Raw genomic sequence first — 5933 nt, 5'->3', positions numbered from 1 at the left:
CAGACCGCCACAGGCCTGGCTCCTGCTCCCACCTGTACCCCGGGGTGCATAGATGTGCTTTCAGAGACACTCAGAGACAGTCATAACACCTTTGCAGCTCACAGGTACCCTCTCCCCAGCTCAGGCACAGATCCGCAGGCACCTCTGACCTTTCTCCCTCACACCCACAGGTGTACATGGCCACAGGAATCCCTGGGAGCACCCAGATGCCCTGGCACCAGCCCCCTCACACACACACACACACACACACACACACTGCCTCCTCCAACACCCAGCCGCACAAACAGCCATGTCACCTGGCACCACATGCCTGCTTGGCAGACTTACACCAACACCACCCTCAACCTCCATGTGACCTTCCCAAGGCAAATGCCAGGCATTTCCATGTGGGCTGCCCGGCACCTCCTCAGTGGGAGGAGGGCAGGGAGCAGGAGAGACAGACACCTAGTGATTGAGAATGTGCCTTGGAGCTCGGCTGCCTGGGGTTCAAATCCTTATTCCACCACAAATCACCGTCTCTCCCTCAGTTTCCTTCTCTGGAAAATGGGCTGTTCAGGTGTACCTGCCATGTGACATTCCACAGCAGCTAGCTTCTCTCTCTCTCTCTTTTTTTCTCACTTTCATCAACTGTGACTTGTCCCCTTTCCCTGCCTCCACCCCAGCTTGTTTGTTTCCCATCAGCCCCTGCAGCAGAGCTCCCTGAAGTTCGCTTCCCTCCAGAGGCCCAATTTGCTGCCCAGCTGGGCGGACCCAGGGGCCCAAAGGGGTGGATTGGGGAGCCGCTTCACCTGAGCGGGGACAGGGAGTCTTGGGAAGGTCATTTGGCCTCGCCGATGGCTGTCAGGGTTCGTTGGCAGGCAGACTGACTCTGGGTCTTATTGGGACATCTCTGTAGCAGCCTCCAGGGGGACTCTGGGTCACCCTGAGCAATGGTAAGTCAAGGAGGGGGGTGGCTCCTCATGGACTAGGGGGCTGATTCTGGGGCCTGGCTGGGACAGTGAGCTCACCAGCCCTCACCCCCTTCCCTCTGCTCTTTCTCAGCTTTGGGACATCAGATCCTGTCAGCACACACAGCAAGGTCCCCAGGGCTGCCTCTTCCATCCTGCCCTCTGGGCTGCTGCTTGCGCAGAATTCCCTGAGGCTGGCGTATCCCGTGGGCACTGTCTAGGGGCTTGGTGCGCATTCTCCCTAAACTGCAGCTATGGTTCCTGGGGTCGAGGGGGAGGAATGATTCCTGGGGTCAAGGGGGGGGCGCTCCCCTTCCCTCAGTCCAGTCCCTGTTAACAGAACCCCGAAAACCCAGGCCAGGACTTTGGAAGACAGGTCATGGTTCTCCAGCAAGGCCACCAATCCGTGGCTGCCCCGCCATGTCTGTCGGTGTCCTCATTGAACAGGGTTGGTAACAGGCCCCTCCTCATGGGGTGGTGGGCGGAAGGCTAACTGAGTTAACTGGGAGGAAGGGCGGCCGTGGTGCCAGCCCATGGCCAGGGCTCAGAAAGTGTCTCCTTCGAGTGGCATCTGGGAGAGCCAGAACTCCATGGAGGAGCTGTCTTGTTTTAGGTTCAGGTCTGGACAGTTTCCGCCTCTGACAGGGTGCAGCCTGACCACTGCACTGTTTGCTCATCGTAGTGGAAGAGATTTGTGTCTTCCATTTCACTCAGGTTCTGCCGCCCGGCGGCGACCACTTTCGCTGTGTCGTATGCCTAAACGGATCTGACCTGGCACACACCCAGCATACAGCAGGTGCTCAGTACACGGGCATCATCAGCAACAGTCCCAGCAGACGACCCATGAGTGGTTAACTGAGTCCGCAATGAGAGTGCTCTTTAAATTCCTTTTCAGGATTGTTGTTCGACGCTGTGGTGTCGGTGCCGGCTGCTAGCGACCCTGTGTAACCAGAGAAGGAAACACTGCCCGGCCCTGCGCCGTCTTCACAGTCGTGCCTAGGTGTGAGCCCATGGTTGCGGCCCCTGTGTCAGCCCGTCTTGTGGATTGGCGTCCTCCTTTTTGATGCCGACCCTTCCTCTTTTTCCCACCGAAGCATGACATCCTCCAGGGACTTGTCTCGTCTGATGACATGTCCAAAGTTCATGAAATAGTCTTGCCACGCTTGATTCTAAAGAGCATTCTGGCTGTCCTACTTCTAACACAAATGTGTTTGTTCACCTGGCAGCCTGTGAACCGTTTAATAGTCGTTGCCAACATCATCAGTCAACGTCTTTCTTCCTTGTCCAGCTTTTACGTGCATGCGAGGCGATCGAAAATGCCATGGCTTGGGCCAGGGGCACCCAAAGGTTCAGAGTGACACCCTTTACTCTTTGACACTTTAAGGAGATCTTTTGCAGCAGGTTTGCCCAATGGGATTCATGCTCTGATTTCCCGATTCCCTGGTTGGTTGTAGATCCAAGTTAAGTGAAGCCCTTGGCCATTGCGCTCTTTTTATCCATTTACCATGAAGCTGCTCATCGGTCCAGTCGAGAGGACTTTTGTTGGCTGGATAGTCTCTGATCTCCTGATGCTTCACTCCCTCTTCACTTTCAGCAAACAAGGTTGTGTCAGCTGCCTGTTGCAGCTTGTTAGTGAGCCTTCCTCCCATCCTGATGGCCTGGTCTTCTTCCTATCATTCTGTTTCTGGGATCAGCTGTTTAGCAGACAGACTGAATCAGTCTGATGGGAGGATGAAACCCTGGCGCACACCTTTCTTGATTTGAGACCACGCAGCTCTCGCGGTGCTTGCTTGAAAATGTCTTGCTCTGGGTGCACGCAAGTGTTCTGGAACGCCTTCTTCTGCTTTAGTGTTAGCCCTCATTTGTCCTGGCCCACCAGAGGCCGCTGCAGAGTCAACGAAGCAGATGAGTGCCAATTTTCCCAAGGAACCCGTCATGAAAATTCAGGCTTTGCCGTATACGTACATGTCCATGCATTTTGACCCATGCCTCCATGTTACCACCAAAGGGCACCCAGGTTGGCCTCTGTCTAGGTAGTTCATTCCTTTTTGTAGAGTGAGCAGTAGTCCATCGTATGGGTCTGCACCTGTCTATCCCTGGGTCTGCACCTGTCTATCCCTGGGTCTGCACCTGTCTATCCCTGGGTCTGCACCTGTCTATCCCTGGGTCTGTACCTGTCTATCCCTGGGTCTGTACCTGTCTATCTCTGCACTGGTCCATGGACCAGGTGTTTCTAGGATTTGATGATCATCAACGGAGCTCTTATACACATTCGTGTATGGGTTTTTAATGTGGACACATATTTTCATTTATCCTGGGAAAGTATCCCGCAGTGCGATTGTTGGGTTATGTAGCACGTGTGTGTTTATTTTCATTGAAGCTGCCAGACCATTTTTGTTGTTGTTGTTGTTTTCCGAACGTGGCTGGTAACACTCTCCACTCTCCGCCGCCATTGATGAGTGTTCCAGTTGCTCCCTAGCCCTGCCAGCACTTGATATTGTTTGTTGTTTCAGTGAGTCTCGTAGGCGGGACAGTGTTTCCTGGTTTCAATTTGCATTTCCCAAAGGATACATTCTAGTTCCTATGCTTATTTGCCATCTGTTCTTTTTCTTTGGTGAACAATCTGTTCAAATCTCTTGTTCATTTTTTTTAAAAAGAATTTTAATTGAGCTGTTTCATTATTGAGTTTCAAATATTTTTAAGTGTATTCTGGATACATGTCCTTTGTAGGATATTTTATCCAATCTGTAGCTTTATCCCCATGCCCCCATTATTTTCTTCTTCTTCTTCATCTTCTTCCTTCTCCCTTTTTCTTCATTCACTCGACAGTATCTTCGGCACAGCGCACATTTCGCAGTCTGTTTTAACAGAGTCTTATTAATTAGGCTCAACCACTGAGCTGTGGGTAACGGTTTGCCCACGTGTCCGGATCACTCTTCAGAGCAAGTATGCGGGCCTTGGACTCGATTAAAGAGCAGTCTTGCCCTGATGTGGTTCTGCTGACCTAACAGACACTCTTCAGTGTTGTTGTTGTTGTTTCAAGTGATTTTAGAAGTCTGCATTTTTGCCTACTAAAAGTAGACATTTCTGGATTTTCTTGGAAAACTGGAACATCTAGCCACACGGTTTCTTGGCTCCCTGCCCCTGGGAACATTTGCGTGTGCTGCCCTGCTCGCGTGGAGGTGCAGTAGGCAGAGCAGGGGCCACGGTGTGCGTGTGTGTGTGTGTGTGTGTGTGTGTGTGTGCCATGCGCGCGCGCGGTTGTTGGTAAGTAGCTCACGTTGTGACGGCTGAGGATGGGTCTGGTTTCTAACTGCCACAGTTGTGCTGTGGGACCCCGAGCCAATCAGGGTGCCTTCTGTGCCTCAGTTTCTTCACCTGGAAAATAATGGCAGTGACAGCACCCCCAGGACTGGCTCCACTTTGGGAAACGGGGCCCTCTGTCTGGGGCTAGGAGACGTCGAGGTGTTCATTCGCAGCGTATGGAACGTTCAGATCCCTTGACAGGTAGGAGTGGAAAGAGAGGTTTCCTGCCCCCTCCCCCTCCCCACTCGGAGCAAATCCGAAGTCCTGACCCATCCGGGCCAGTTTTTCTGACACCAGAGGGGGGCAGTGGCTTCCTGAGACCCCCACAGCGTGGGGCAGGGCCATAGCTCCTCAGCTCTCCACCCGCATGGACTGCCTTGCTGAGTTTGCGCCCCAAGGAGAGATTTTCTGGGCTGCTGAGAATTTTACTGTCACCCATGCTTTTAATGATTTCCTTCTTGAGCTCCCATGCTTTCACCTGTCTGATGGCTGGCACCTGGACAAATCTGATGAAGGTGGGAGTGGTGGTCCCCATTTGCTCAATGAAGAAATGGAAGTTTTCGTTGACCCTAAGTCACCCAGTGGGCTATCAGGGGCTCCCTGCCTCATCCTGCGGGTGGAGGGTGGAGGAGTGCCCTCTGTCTCACCAGTGGCCCCAGACAGGGGTCCTAGTGCCCCCTCTCCCTCTGTCTACCTGTGTACCTCCATTCCCACTCTGGCCCCAACCAGTTTTTTGCTGTTCTCAGAAACAAGCCTTTGCCTGCCTCCGGCCCTTTGCCCTTGCTGGTCCTTGTAGCTGGAGTGCTCTTCCCGCCACCTGACTTGAGCAGTTCCGTGCTGACCCAGCACCCTGCTCAGACATCCCCCAGACTGCCCTGACCGCCATAACCACGGCCATCGCTTCAGGGCCTTGCTGGCCCTGTTCATTCCTACCAAGGCCCAGTCCGGTACAGGCATTCACGCCCGTGTTTATTGAAAAAGAAACATTTGAACGCAAAAGCCATCACTGTATTTGGTCCGTCAAGCAGGGGCACACCTGAGGGTTCAAGTCTCCCAAGAATGCCTTTTCATTCCGTGACTTTCATGACTCATCCCAGAGGTACTTACAGGCCGCCACCGTGCCAGACTCTGTTCGAGGCCCACCAAAGCCCCTGCGCTGGTTCGAGAGACAAACTGTAAAGAAGAGAAGGAAATTGAGAGACAAGAGGAGGAGAATCCGAAAGGCTGGGTTTAAACCAAACCAAACCTCACTGCCATCGAGGCAGCTCCAATTCACAGCGACCCTAGCGAGCAGGGTGGAACTGCCCCCGTGGGTCTCTGGCTGTGACTGGCTCTTTTTGTGTTGTCCATTTGTATTGGCACCTAATCTACGTATCATTCAATGCAATAGCGCGATCGTTCAATCACAGCAAAAAGAATTGTACAGTCCCTACTACAATTCATGTTAGAACTTGCCCCCCCCCCATGATCGCAATCAGTTCTAGCTCCCTGGCCCCTCCCACCTTCATTGTCTAGTCCTAAGATCCTCTCACCCCCCTCACCCCGTCAACTCCTACAAACCCAACATCAGTTATTATCTCTGTGCATCCGCTCCTTCTGTGTTTCACCAACTGGGAAGCCCAATGGAAACAATAAAAAACAAAATAGGAATAAAGTGGTAAGCATAAAATAATAATAATA

General features: G+C 52.7%; 1 protein-coding gene across 3 annotated transcripts in view; it reads left to right on the top strand.

Annotated features, from left to right (window-relative positions):
* The window catches only part of PDE4A (phosphodiesterase 4A), a 44610-nt gene that overhangs the window by 15730 nt on the left and 22947 nt on the right, over positions 1-5933 (top strand). The gene's annotated exons all lie outside the window — the stretch shown is intronic.

This window comes from Echinops telfairi, unplaced genomic scaffold (genome assembly GCF_000313985.2).
Source record: "Echinops telfairi isolate 266 unplaced genomic scaffold, ASM31398v2 ScPeMD7_36;HRSCAF=134, whole genome shotgun sequence".
Lineage (NCBI taxonomy): Eukaryota > Metazoa > Chordata > Mammalia > Afrosoricida > Tenrecidae > Echinops > Echinops telfairi.
The sequence above is the reverse complement of the archived record's forward strand: the minus strand, read 5'-3'. Positions and strand labels throughout refer to the sequence as shown.